The sequence below is a fragment of the Gossypium raimondii genome, chromosome 2 (genome assembly GCF_025698545.1).
Source record: "Gossypium raimondii isolate GPD5lz chromosome 2, ASM2569854v1, whole genome shotgun sequence".
Lineage (NCBI taxonomy): Eukaryota > Viridiplantae > Streptophyta > Magnoliopsida > Malvales > Malvaceae > Gossypium > Gossypium raimondii.
Window position 1 is genome coordinate 42,064,637 of NC_068566.1, and position 13,093 is coordinate 42,077,729.

The following is a 13,093-nucleotide window of genomic DNA, read 5'->3' on the forward strand; positions in this document are numbered from 1 at the left end:
ACTATATTAATTCCATTGTGTAATAAAGAAGAATAGAATACAATTTAATCTTTTTGGATGATTGATATTAATTCCATAGTGTCAATGTGAGGACCTATCCTTTACCGTCTTATTGGCATCTCTATGATCGGCCAGTATTGAATGTCCGCTGCAATGATTGCAACAGACACATTGGGGAGCAATTTGTAAGTTGTTTACATTTTTCTATTTCTATGGCTTTACACCTTTAATAAAATTAACGAATATATTCATCTTGCGTTTACTGTTTTCAGTTTGCAACGCATGGAGATTATTTACTTCATCCGTCAGCTTCTTTTTTCTCCCCTTCAAATGCTGAATCCTAAACCTACTACAATCAAATTAGAAAGTTGGGTTTTGAATGCAAATGGCTGTGGTTGCAGGGACGAGTTGCTGTACTGGGATGGAACTCGGTTGCATCGTGCGCCTTACGAGAATGGCAGTGCTTGAATGAAAGTTCACCAAGATTAACGCAATTGCTACTAGGAAAACAACTGCTGCTGGTTTTATTTTTTATTTTTAGGGTCCGATGAACACTCATCAAAATACTATAAATGTGAGATGGGCAGTATAACTGCTGTTGGCATGAGATTCTGCAGTTAAAAACAACAATTTTGTCTTCCTTTCTTATAAATTTGTGCAGGGCATTGGAGTCAAAAGCTTATCAAGAATGCAATTTGTTTTGTATATAATTTGCTCATTTTACCTGTAACCGATACAATGTACAATTCAACATCACATTCCCTATATTTGAATCAAGCTACTTATATATATGTCCCTTTATATAGAAGCTTAGTTTTGTAGGTATTAATTAAACCCTGAAATTTGGTTTTCCAGAAAGCATTGAGACTTGAGAATGCTACTTGTGGATAATGTCAATCCACACATTAGGCTTGTATATAGTCTCTCTCATTTGCATTATAATCCAGTTTGATTTAGCTGTTTGGGGTATATCAGAGTTAAGAAATTGTTCAAACTTTTTAGCATTCGGAAAAGCTTGCTTTGATTAGCGCCTTTTATCGATTACGCTACTCGGATTCTTCATTTTCGCTAAAGTATTTCTATCCAACAGATATGTCTCAAACATATTCAAACATGCATACGGAAGTATAGTCCTCCAAATATATTAAAAAGGATGAGCACAACCAATATTTGACGCATTTGTATTCGAAACTCACCATAAGTTGGGGGTCGATGGTAGGTAAATGTAGCAGCCGCCACAGAGAAAGGATGTAATCTCTATCACCTAATCAACCGAAGTGTATACCACAAAGGTTCTATCCAAGTGCCACATTCTTGATTAAACTGTTGCTGGTATTTTTGAATACGAGTCATCAGCCAATAGCCTTCATTCTAGCATCAGAAAAACTTCCCTTGATTAAACCAAGACTATCAGCTTTAAATGACACTACTTCCGCAACAAATTTCTGGAGTAAACTCTGTAGCCTGGAAGCTCAATAGACACTTTGTTATTCACAGTAGGTACTGGAACCAACCCATGCTGGAAGAACCAAACATGTCAAGGTCCTAATGGAACCAGTCAATAACTTATGATTTGCAATGCCAACTACAGCAGTGCTCCAAGCTCATTTTCCTAGCAGTCCAATAAATCCCTTTAATTACACAATACAAAGGTACGCAATGGAACAAAGGTAGTGACGGTTCCTTTCAACATTTGAGTGGGAGATAGTAATGCAGGACACCAGCTTTCTTGGAGCTGAAAGCCACCCACTTCATCTACATAAGGACCCTCCAAAGTTCATCTTGGGGTGTATATAAATCCCTTTCACTGTTGACAGTTATAACCGAAAAAGAAGCTATCATTCTGCTGCTTCCATTTTCTTTATATAAATCACGTGGAACCATTCCCATTTTTGCTGCAAAGAAGCTGATATCCATTTGGGAAGTTCAAAACAGGTAACAACTCACAATCAAGAAACCTCAGTGCTCTTGGTTTTTTTTTCTCCATCTCTTTATCCCTCTCTCCCCCCTTCAACTTTATAACTGTAACTTAGCCTATTTCTTGGACTCAGCTCAAACAATCAGAGTATATCAGTTCCTCTACTTCTTTCTTCTATTCCAATGGCGGACCCGCAGCAAGAGTCAGAGCCAAAACCGGAGGCAGAGCCAGAGCAAGAACCGAAGCAAGAGTTAGAGGCAAAACCGGAGCCGGATCCAGAACCGGAGGCAGAGCCAAAGCAAGAATGGGAGCCAAAGTTAGAGGGAAAACCAAAGCCAGATCCAGAACCGGAACCAAAACCGGAGACAGAGCCAGAGTTAGAGGCAGAACCGAAGTCGGATCCAGAGTTAGAGCCAGAGTCAGAACCAAAACTAGAGTCAGAGCCAGAGCCAGAATCGAAGTCAGACCCGCAGCTAGAGTCAGAGTCAGAGTCGCAGCCAGAGACAGAACCAGTGTCAGAGTGGGACTCAGGGTGGGACTCGGCCTTGGAGTCATACACGCAATCAGAGTCAGAGACAGAGCTGGAGCTTCCAATTCCGATCACCATTAGATATGAAATGAATACTGAATCTCGTTTCTTTTTATGCAGTCATTGTGGAAACCACGTCGTCAGCATGGACAACTGTGTCGTTGGTGTATCATCTCTCTCTCTCTCTATATATGTATTGTCCAATTATTCGAATTAAATTATCTGAGTTGTTTGATTTTTTTAGTCAATTCAAATAAATTAATTAATTTTTTGAGTTTAAATTAAATTAAATATTTACATCTCAAATATTCGAAAAATCAATTAAGCGAAATAACATAGTTATAAAGCTACACCTTTCGACGTCATTTTACCCTGTTTTTTCATTCTTCTCATTTTCCCTTCCTCGTCTAAACAAAACAAATTCTCCTCAAAATTAGAAACCCTGAACTTTTTCTCCCAGTACAGAGATGGGAAGGAACCCAGCAGATTGGGTTGAGAAACCCCATCTTCTTTTTGCTTCATTCCTCCTTGATATGTTTTTTTTTTTTGAGTTCCATTTTTGTTAATAAATTATCTTATTGCCAAGTTTCCATGAGTCTGCTAATTGTGATGGGTTATTTCTACATGTCAATTTTTTTTAATCAATGGAATGATTATCTGTTTGATGGCCAAAAACATCACATTCGACTATGCACTTCTAAATATCTAATTTAATTTAATTTAATTTTAGTTGTGTTTTTTATTCGATTCAAATTTCATATAACTTTATTCGATTTAAAAAATATTAAATAATATTAAATTGAGTTTGATCGATAAAAAATATTATTATTACTATTATTATTATTGGAAAGTTGCCCACTTATTGACAAGCTTGCTTACATTGAATCAAATTTTCAGGTAGAAGGCCCGGGTGTGAATGGAATTATCTGCCACAACCCGTAAGATACTTTCTCATTGGAAACTACATTTCATTGTTTAACTCTCTTTTTTCTATCAAGGTAAAATAATTAATATTTGTTTGATATTAATTTATAGTGTCAATGTCGAAAGCGATGATATATCTCGTAGTAAGATAGTTTTATATCAGCGAGCGGTGAATGTCTATTGTATTGCATGCAACGGACTCATTGGGGAGAGATTTGTAAGTTGGTTTTTCCCAACCATGAATATTTTCCTATGATCATTTACCAACACCATCTGAGTGCCTATATGTTGGTCTTGGGTTTACTGTTTTCAGACTGAGCTTACTCCACCTTACCCTCGTATAATGGAAGGAAGTTATTTATTTCATCGGTAAGTTCTCTTTTTTTTCCCCTTCAGTTATTGAATCATATTACGAAATGAAGATGGTTGCAGGAACTGGATGCTGTATTGGAATGGAACCCAGTTGCGTCAGGCGATAGGAGCGGTCGATGACAGACCCCCTTAAAGGAAAAAACAACTGTTGCTGCTGGTTTTCTTTTTTCATTTTTAAGGGTTCTTTGAATAGTGTCTTCAAAATACAGTATAAATGTGAGATTGGTAGTATAATGACTGTTAGCTTTGGTGGTTTGCATGTGATTGTGCAGTTAAAAAACAAGGGTTTTATAGCCAAAGCCAACCATTTTTGTGCAGGGAAACTAATTTCTTTGATATGCTATAAACACACAGTACTAGACATTTCTTTGGTATATAGAAGCTCATTTTTCCTGGTTAAGAATGCAATTTGTTTAGTATATATTTGCTTCTTACGACAGTTTGAAAATATCACTGGGGTTGCTCAATTTAGCGAAAAGCTTTCGGTCTAATTTCAACCCCAGTCCTTGTACTCTTTGGATTTTTGAATTTCTTCATTTGTTTTTAATTCCAAAAATTTAATTCTTGGATTGTCTGATTTAAAAATTAAAGTCCAAATAATTCTTTTTTCCAATTATTATCAAAATAATCGAAATTTAATGTTTAAATGTAGCATATAGGCGTAATTTGTCTGAAATCGTGCATCATTCTATTGTTATGTTTAATCTTCTACAGGTTTAATAATTACAAAATATATTTATTTAATTTATATATATCCTTTTAAATTTTCTAATTTAATTTTTTTATATTATTAGAATCCTTCAAACTTTAATTTTATTTTTTAATTTAAAAAAAAACCCTACTCCCATAAAGCTGCTGGCACATATTCGTTGCAATTAGATAGGAGTTTAACTTTAAATTCACTTGGGATAAATTGAATAAATCGATTAAATTAACTTATTGATAATAAATAAACTCATTAAAAGAGAATAAAAGTCGTCATGCACTTATAAATATTAATATTGGGTATTTAAGTGTGCACAACTAAAAGAACTCGTTTTTATTTTTACGGGACGTTTGGTGCTTTCTTATGTCAAGATTTGAATGAAATGCAACTCTCGAATGTGATTGATGAAAATATCATTAGAAAAATTATTTTACAACATTTGATATACACAAAAAGTATTGATTAAAATCTTGAAAAATTAAATTAATATGTTTGGTACACTCAACACTTTCCGAGATAGTAAATTTACTTAACAAATTTATTCTTATTAAATAAAAATAATATTAATGTATTTTAATATTTTTAAATAATTTTATTATTAATAAATTAATTAATTTAACTTTTATACTAATTTTCAATAATTTTTATTATTAAAAATATTTGAATTAATGCACTATGATTTTCTCAATTTTGACTTAACTATTATATGTATACATAAAAAATACAACTTGCATATTAATTAAAGATTGTGAATATGTATAATTTGTAGTTTTTCCTCATTATAGGTATAAAAGTATATTCATATATTACATATATGGCTTGAAATTCTCTTAATACTAATTTTTAATTATTAGTTTGATTCGGATGTATGGTATTTTTTTAATAGCTATCAGATTTTTCATTTTTAACACATAGGAATTTTCATGTAAGCTTTGTTAGGGTGGCATGTCATATATTTGTCTTGATAAGAAAATTGGGCAATAAACTAGTTTAAAATTTGAATTTTAGAGTAAGTGATGCCAATGTTATTGCTGGAATAATATGATATCATTTGTGAATAGACTTGTTTTTCATACAATTACTTACTTCTACAAGTTTTTTTAAGTTTTTTTGCTAGAAAACATAATTTATTTATAAAAATAAAATATAGATATTTATCTAGTAATCTAAAAAAACCTTACTTTGGAATAATAAATCAAGTTTTAAAACCAAAATACAAAAAAGAATAGTTAATTTTGTCCTTTTACCTACCATCTACATGAAAAAGTAACTTTCTCACCAATTATTAACGGGATCAGTTTTCATTGCTCGTGAGAAAGTAACTCCCATGGGAATCTTACATTCCAACAAAAGGTAATAACTTTTAATCATACTAAACACTCTCTAAAAGATGTGCGGACCAGCATATGCGAATTTGTATTTTGATAATTAATTTTTATGTTTGAAAATTTTGATTTATTACAAATGCTTTTAAATGTAATAAATTGTTTTATTATTTTTATATTAAAATATATTAAGATCAAATTAAATAATCATTCAAATTTAAAAATTAAGAAGTAAGCCTTCAGTTTTTCATTTGAGGAAATTCAATTATCAAAACAGTTAAAATCAACCAAACTAAGATATTCTAACTGAAATCTGAAAGCCAAAACAAAATATAAATCATTTTATAAATCATAATGACCAAATTGTAAACTTCTCAAAGTTAAATAACTTAGATAGAAATTTTAAAAAGTGATCAAAAGTGTAATTTAAATTTTTTTTTAAATCATAATATTATACGGGAATTATCATGTGGCATGTTGAACATTATGACAATGCTATTTAACATATTATAGATGCACATTATTATATCATTAAATAATTAATAATTAATAGTTGAATAATTAAATCATCCTAAATTAATGTTATAATAATTAATAGACTTGGTCATGAGTTAAATTATTTGTTTATGTTCGAAGATTCATAAAATTTTAAGAAGATTGAGTAAAAATATTATGATAACGGGCTTAGGTGAAAATATTAGGCCCATTTAAAATATGAACTAGGCTCGAACTTGAACAGTCAATGCCCGAGGCCGATCCAACTCATTTTATTTTTAAGTTTATAATGTTTTATATTATGTAATTTATAATACATAAAAATTAAATATATAGTAATATATAATATTGTTATAACTCAACCATTAAAAAATATTAAGATGATTATATATAAAAATTTAATAAATAAAATATATATAATTATTACAAATAATATAAATATATATTTTTAAAATTTTAAAATGAGTTTAGATTAATCATATTGATAAATAAAAACGAGTTTGAGTAAAATTTTAAACACATATTTTAAGCTGAACTGAATTCTGATAGAAATAAGATGTATTAATATGATAAGTAAAAACCGGTATCTCTCATTGATCAGCGTTAATATGATTAGTAGAAACCGGCATCTCACACTGATCAGCCGCAACAAAGTAGGGGTTGGAGTTATAATTTGAAAATTCACTTGAAATTCGAAAAAAGTGGTTGAAAATATTAAGTCTAAAGAAAATATTCAACCTTGATTCTAAGATATCATATACGATAATTTTAGTTGTGTTTTCCCGCGGGATTCATAACTGAAAATCACATATCTGATTGTTTATATGAATCATTCCCATATCTCCTTCGAAGAACATTAAATCCATCTCAGAAACCTCAGCCTTGTTGTTTTTACTCTATTTCCTTATCCCTCTCAAGTCTCTCAGGCACAAAACAATCAAACGTACCACTTCTTTCTTCGATCCCAATGGCAGAGCCGGAGACGAAGCCAGAGGCAGAGGCAGAGGCAGAGCCTCAACCTCAGCCTGAACTTGAACCTGACCCAATCAGCGTCAGATATGAAATGAATGCTCAAAGTCGTTTCTTCTTATGCCGTTTTTGCGGAAACCACGTGGTCACCATGGACAACTGCATTGTCGGTGTATGCATCATCTCTTTCTCTCTCTCTATCTATATATATAACTTCATTTCTTGCTTCTGTTCTTTGTGGGATTTAACAGAAAACAGTAAATAAATGGATATAGACTAGTTGGTTTCTGGTGAAGTGTAGATATAGATTCCTACTTATTCACAAATTTGCTTACTTTGAATCAAATTTTTAGGTAGAAGGTACGGATGTGAATGGAATTATCTGCCGCAATCCGTAAGATATACTTCGCATTCAATAACACAATAGCCCAAACTACATTTCATTGTTAATTATAATTTAATCTTTGTGCTTGATTGTGACATATTGTAGTGTCAATGTGGAACACGATGATACAATGTCTCGTAGTTTTTTGAATCGTCTGCCGGCGGTGAATGTCCGTTGCAATGCATGCAACAAGTACATTGGCGAGAAATTTGTAAGTTCTTTACATTTTTGGGGGGGTTAAATTCTATAAAAAGGTCTCTAGATTATGCGATTTTTGTAGATTTAGTCCTTTTTGCATTAGTCCCTGTACTATTATTTGCGTTTACTGTGTTTCAAATCCTACAAAAGGTCTTTGTACTATATGATTTCTTTTTGCATTAGTCCCTATACTATTATTTGCGTTTACTGCGTTTCAGGTAGGGCTTACTCCGCCTTGCCCTCGAGTAATGGAAGGAAGTTATTTACTACATACGTAAGTTGTTATTTTCCCTTCAAATACTGAATCATAGTAGGAAACAAATTAAGCTACAATAATGGGGTGGTGGTGGTGTTGCAGGGACCGGATGCTGTATTGGAATGGAACCCAGTTGCGTTACGCGCCAGGAGCCTACGATGACAGAACCCCTTAACTCTAAGTTTCACTAAGAATCTTCATTATTCAACTGCTGCTGGTTTTTCTTTTTCATTTTTAGGGTTCTTTCTGTCTCATCGAAATACAGTAAATGTGAGACTGGTAGTATAATTGCTGTTGGCTTTGGTAGTTTTTCTGCAGTTAAAAAGCCAGTAGACATTTCTGTGGTATATAATAGCTCATTTTTCATGTTCAACAATTCATCTTCCAATTGGTTACCTGCATTTTTCGTATTTGCTTCTTTTAACTCGGATTGACGTTTTGAGTAGCTGAATTTAGCACACTTTTCATTTAGGTTACATTCTTTTTAAAATTTTATAATATTGGTCTAATTCTGCCTCCAATCCCTCTGTTCTTTGGCCTTTTGACATTTAGTCCCTCTCTTTTAGTTACAAGAATTTTAATCCTTTAATTATTTGATTTAAAAATTAAAATCCAAATGAAAATAATATTAATTGAGTTATGTTAAATTTAAATATGCATTATCAATTGCATATTAATGTTTAAATTAGACATTTAAATATTGAACGATTTTTTGTACAAAAATAGTAAATGTACCATAATCTAATTATTAATCAATTAAGTCCTCTATGTTGATTACTCAATTAATTGAATAAACTTATAAATTTACGAATGAAAACCTTAAAAAATTATCTTCAAAAACGTGAAGGGTCAAATGTTGTAATTATCTTCAAGGATACGGAAATCAACTATAAAACCGAGTAAACCCTCCTTACCAACCTCCACATATGCAAAGATTTGAAGACAGGTCCATGAGGAATGACTATACTGTATGTGGTCAACAATTCGATCAAATAGAATGAGAGATCCAATCAATGAATACGAACATCTGACAAGTACAGCCTAGTGTACTTTAACCAGAAACACATTGACATATTTCAAAGAAAGTATCCAAAACCAAATGAACCAAATGATGGAGATGATGAGCAACATGCAAAGGCAAATTGGTACTGGAATCCCAAGCAATATGGACAACAATCCTCGAAATGATGGAAAGGAGCATGTAAATGTTATCGCCTTACGATCTGGTAATACTCTTAATGATATTAAAGCTTCTTACATGTATACATAGCCCTGGCTAGGCTATTTTTCTATGTTATTAATGATTTAGCCCGGATGGGTAACCCTGACACATATATTTCTGTACCCGACTAGCTTGAATGAGCATTACATGTTTCTTGCACTCATGTATTGAGTTCTTTTACAAAGTTCCATTAGAAAATCAAAGGATATACAGTGTGAAATTGTATCGTTAATATGGATGAAATATGAACTTTGAATATTCGGATGTTCATTATTTATTTACTCGAAATTATTGAACTATGTCATGATATGAATAAGTATGACAAAGATATATGATGCAATTTTTTAAGGATGAAAGTGATGCAAAGTGATAAATTGGAAAATGGATTCAAGGTGAATTTTGAGTTAAATTTGGTATTTTACCATTTGAAATTATATATGTGGTTTGGACTAAATCACATATGGTTGATGTTTTAAATAATATGATAGGTGAATTTGTTTCATATTAATTCATGCAAATATTGAATGGCTAAGGTAAGATATTTGTTTATATTGTATGAACTTACTAAGTATTTTATATACTTACTCCGGTTACTACATTTCTATATATTTTGAATTGTTCGGAATGTGTCGATTGGATCAACAAGAAGCATACACCTTTCGTCTCCCAATTCGATAGACTTTTAATGTTTTGAGCTTGGCACGGTTGTGTTTGTCGATCGGATCAATGAGAAGCATGTACTTAGGAGGATTAAATATTGAAATGTAAAGCTTGTGTTTGTGGTTTGGCACGGTTGAGTTTGAATGAATTTAAATATTTAAATATATGCATATGCTAATTTAGCATATAGATGATTATGGTGAAGACATGGATCGTAATAAGCATTCGTTTAAATGATAGCATGAAATGGCAATGGGATTTGGTATGTTAGTTAATATGTGCGCAAGAATGAAAACAAGGAAATGTGTAGTCTAGTGGTTAAATAACTACTTAGCTATCCTAGTGGTCCTAATGTTCACACTCTTTTTATTTAATTTTTAAACAATTTTTCCATGTATTTTAGTGTTTGTCGTCCACCCCTATAGTCACCATAATTAGAAGGATTCTTTTCCTTCATTAGAGTCAATCTTACCTTAAGTTGAGTAAGCATGATCCTCCTTTTCACTCCATGTCTCTCTCTTCTTGCCAAAACCTCATATCTTGTCTATTTGTTGTGATTCATTGAACCTAGTCACAATTGACAAATTTCTCACCATCCTTTGTCGTCCCTACCTCCTTATTACTCTCATTCTTTCACTTTTTCATTTCTTTTCTCATCCATTTTCTCTCCTTTTGCAAAATAACGACCACTCTTTTCTTTTAGCATTTGTTTTTCCTCCACCACAACCGACCATAGCACCACCATTTCCCTCCTCTTTCTTTTTCCACTACCACCGATCACCTCTATGACTATTTCCACAAGCCACCACGGATTCCTCTCATCCTCCATTTCTTCTCATTCATTCTTATTTATTTTTCTTACCCATCCCCTCTTGCATCGAAACATCTTTTGGTATTGTTCTTCACTCATCGTTGGACCACCCCGTCATAGCCAAACCGTCGCCAAATTTTTGTCGCCGTCGTCACCACCACCGGTGACCAAAATTCTTCTTTTCTCTTCCTCCTCCTTCATCTATTGTTTCTTATATTGATTAACTTACACTCTCTTTATTCTGACGATTCTTTTAGATCGCTTAATTTTTTGATCCAATTCCATCGCCCAAATCTGATTTAATTAAGTTTTAAGTATGGGTTATTTTGATCGTTAACTCCTCTTCTTGGTAAATTTTACCACATGGTCGAATTATATAGTGGACATTGGGGACAATTATATTTTTCATTAATATTTATTTATTATCATACTAATATGATTTCACATTGACTTTGAAGGGCCAAATGATATTCATAGGGGAGACCCCTAACTTCGCATTGGAAACCTTCCTTTCGAGAGTCTTAGATCATGGAGTAAGTGTTGATGAGACTATTGATAATCAATCTTTTAAATGATAAAATATTTTCAAAGGACCCTAACTAATAAACGTTACTTATGTGTTAGATTGTCTTGTAAGATAGATCAAGTGAAATCATTAATAAAGATTGAAGGCAAATCGGATCTACAATATAAGGTGCGGGATTATTACTATTTGTTTTGTGTGATATAGTTATTTTATTACATTAATAATTAATTATAATAAATCATGAGTACACTAAATATTCATGAAGAAAGTTAAAAGGCGTATCGAGATGAACACCAAGTAAGTGATTCTAACTGAGTGATTCTATGAAATGTATGATAATTGATGTGATTATGATGTATGTGTAGATCTCATTCTCATGATATGTGATATATGGCTTATGTGATATATGTGATAATTTAAACATGTGAGACTTATATATGTGTATGATAAAAATTGTGATCTATGATCTAATGTGAAAAACATGTTTTACATGTTAAAAGTGATTATTATGTGATATGTGATTATGAGAGCATGTTTACATGCACAAGTGAAAAAAAAGTGATCTATATGTGTTAAAAAGTGAATTTTGCATATCACATGCATGGGCTGGGATCTTGTGAAAAGTGGAAGCAGTGGCAGTATATCTGCAAATCAGTGGTGGCAATATATCTATAATTCAGTGGTGGCTTTCCACAAAAGTGTTATCAATGGTAGTTGATCTGCAAATCGGTGGTGGCTTGTCCACAAATGATGTTTTGGATGGACGAGTTCTAGGGAACTTGGTATGTGGTGTGTAGCGAAGATGGGTAGGAATTTTTATAAAATATGCATCGTTTTTAAATATGCATCGATATGTCCATGCATAATTATCAGTGTTATAATGTTTTAATATTATGATGATTGACTGATATACTATAATATGTATGAATATATATTTTGTATTGGTCTCACACTGAGCCTTTTAAAGCTCACCCACATTACTTGTGTGTTTCAGATAATCCTCATGGTTAAGACTCGGATTCAGTTATCAGATAGACTCTCGGAAAAATGGTTTTCATGGTTATGGACTTGTATTTTAATTTGGCACTTTTATGGGCTTTATTATTTTTTATTTGTGATTTTATTTTGTGGTGAACTATTGAATTGTGGCATGGGGTATTTTGTTTTGAAAACTTTGGATATTGGATATTTTGCATGGGTTTTTAATATGGATTAAATAGTTTAGCATTTTCTTAATAAAATTTGTTTTTTGCAAATTCAATTAAACAAACTTGGATTTTAAAGATCATCACAATGTTTTACAAATAAATAAACAAGATTCTTTCAAAGTAATTTTATAGCATTGTATTAAAGAGAAACTACTAACACGCATTTTTAAAAAAAAAATTAAATCAGTTTATTTTAACTCAAGTTTTTGCCTTTTCTTGGTTTATGTAATCGCTTAGATTGGGTTGTAACGTTTAGGCCTGGTTTGAAGGGTTACATTAGTAGTTACGGTATGTTTTGCTTGATGAAATTGGTATAAAGCTTTAGGTTATATTTTGAACTTTGCCTATTGATATTCTAGTTAAAGAAATAATGCTTGCATATGAATGTTTATGTATGGTTAACTTGTCAAGAACGATAAAGTTTCCTTGTTGTTTAATGGTTGAATTGTTGGTGTCAATGACGGCATATTGGTTGCTTGTTTGTATGATTAGTAAATTGATGTTTTGGCCTTGTAATGTACATATTTTGGAGTAGGTTTGAATGGTGTTAAATGGAACCATAGGTCATTTGGTATGATTGGTATGCAAA

The 13,093-nt window shown here is 32.0% G+C and overlaps 1 long non-coding RNA gene across 1 annotated transcript; it reads left to right on the forward strand.

Annotated features, from left to right (window-relative positions):
* The first annotated feature begins 3,489 nt into the window (after positions 1 to 3,489).
* On the forward strand, positions 3,490 to 4,065 carry LOC105788876 (uncharacterized). Its single transcript, XR_008190953.1, has 3 exons — positions 3,490 to 3,588; positions 3,685 to 3,740; positions 3,804 to 4,065. It is a non-coding gene; the product is annotated as an uncharacterized LOC105788876 (long non-coding RNA).
* The last annotated feature ends 9,028 nt before the right edge of the window (positions 4,066 to 13,093 follow it).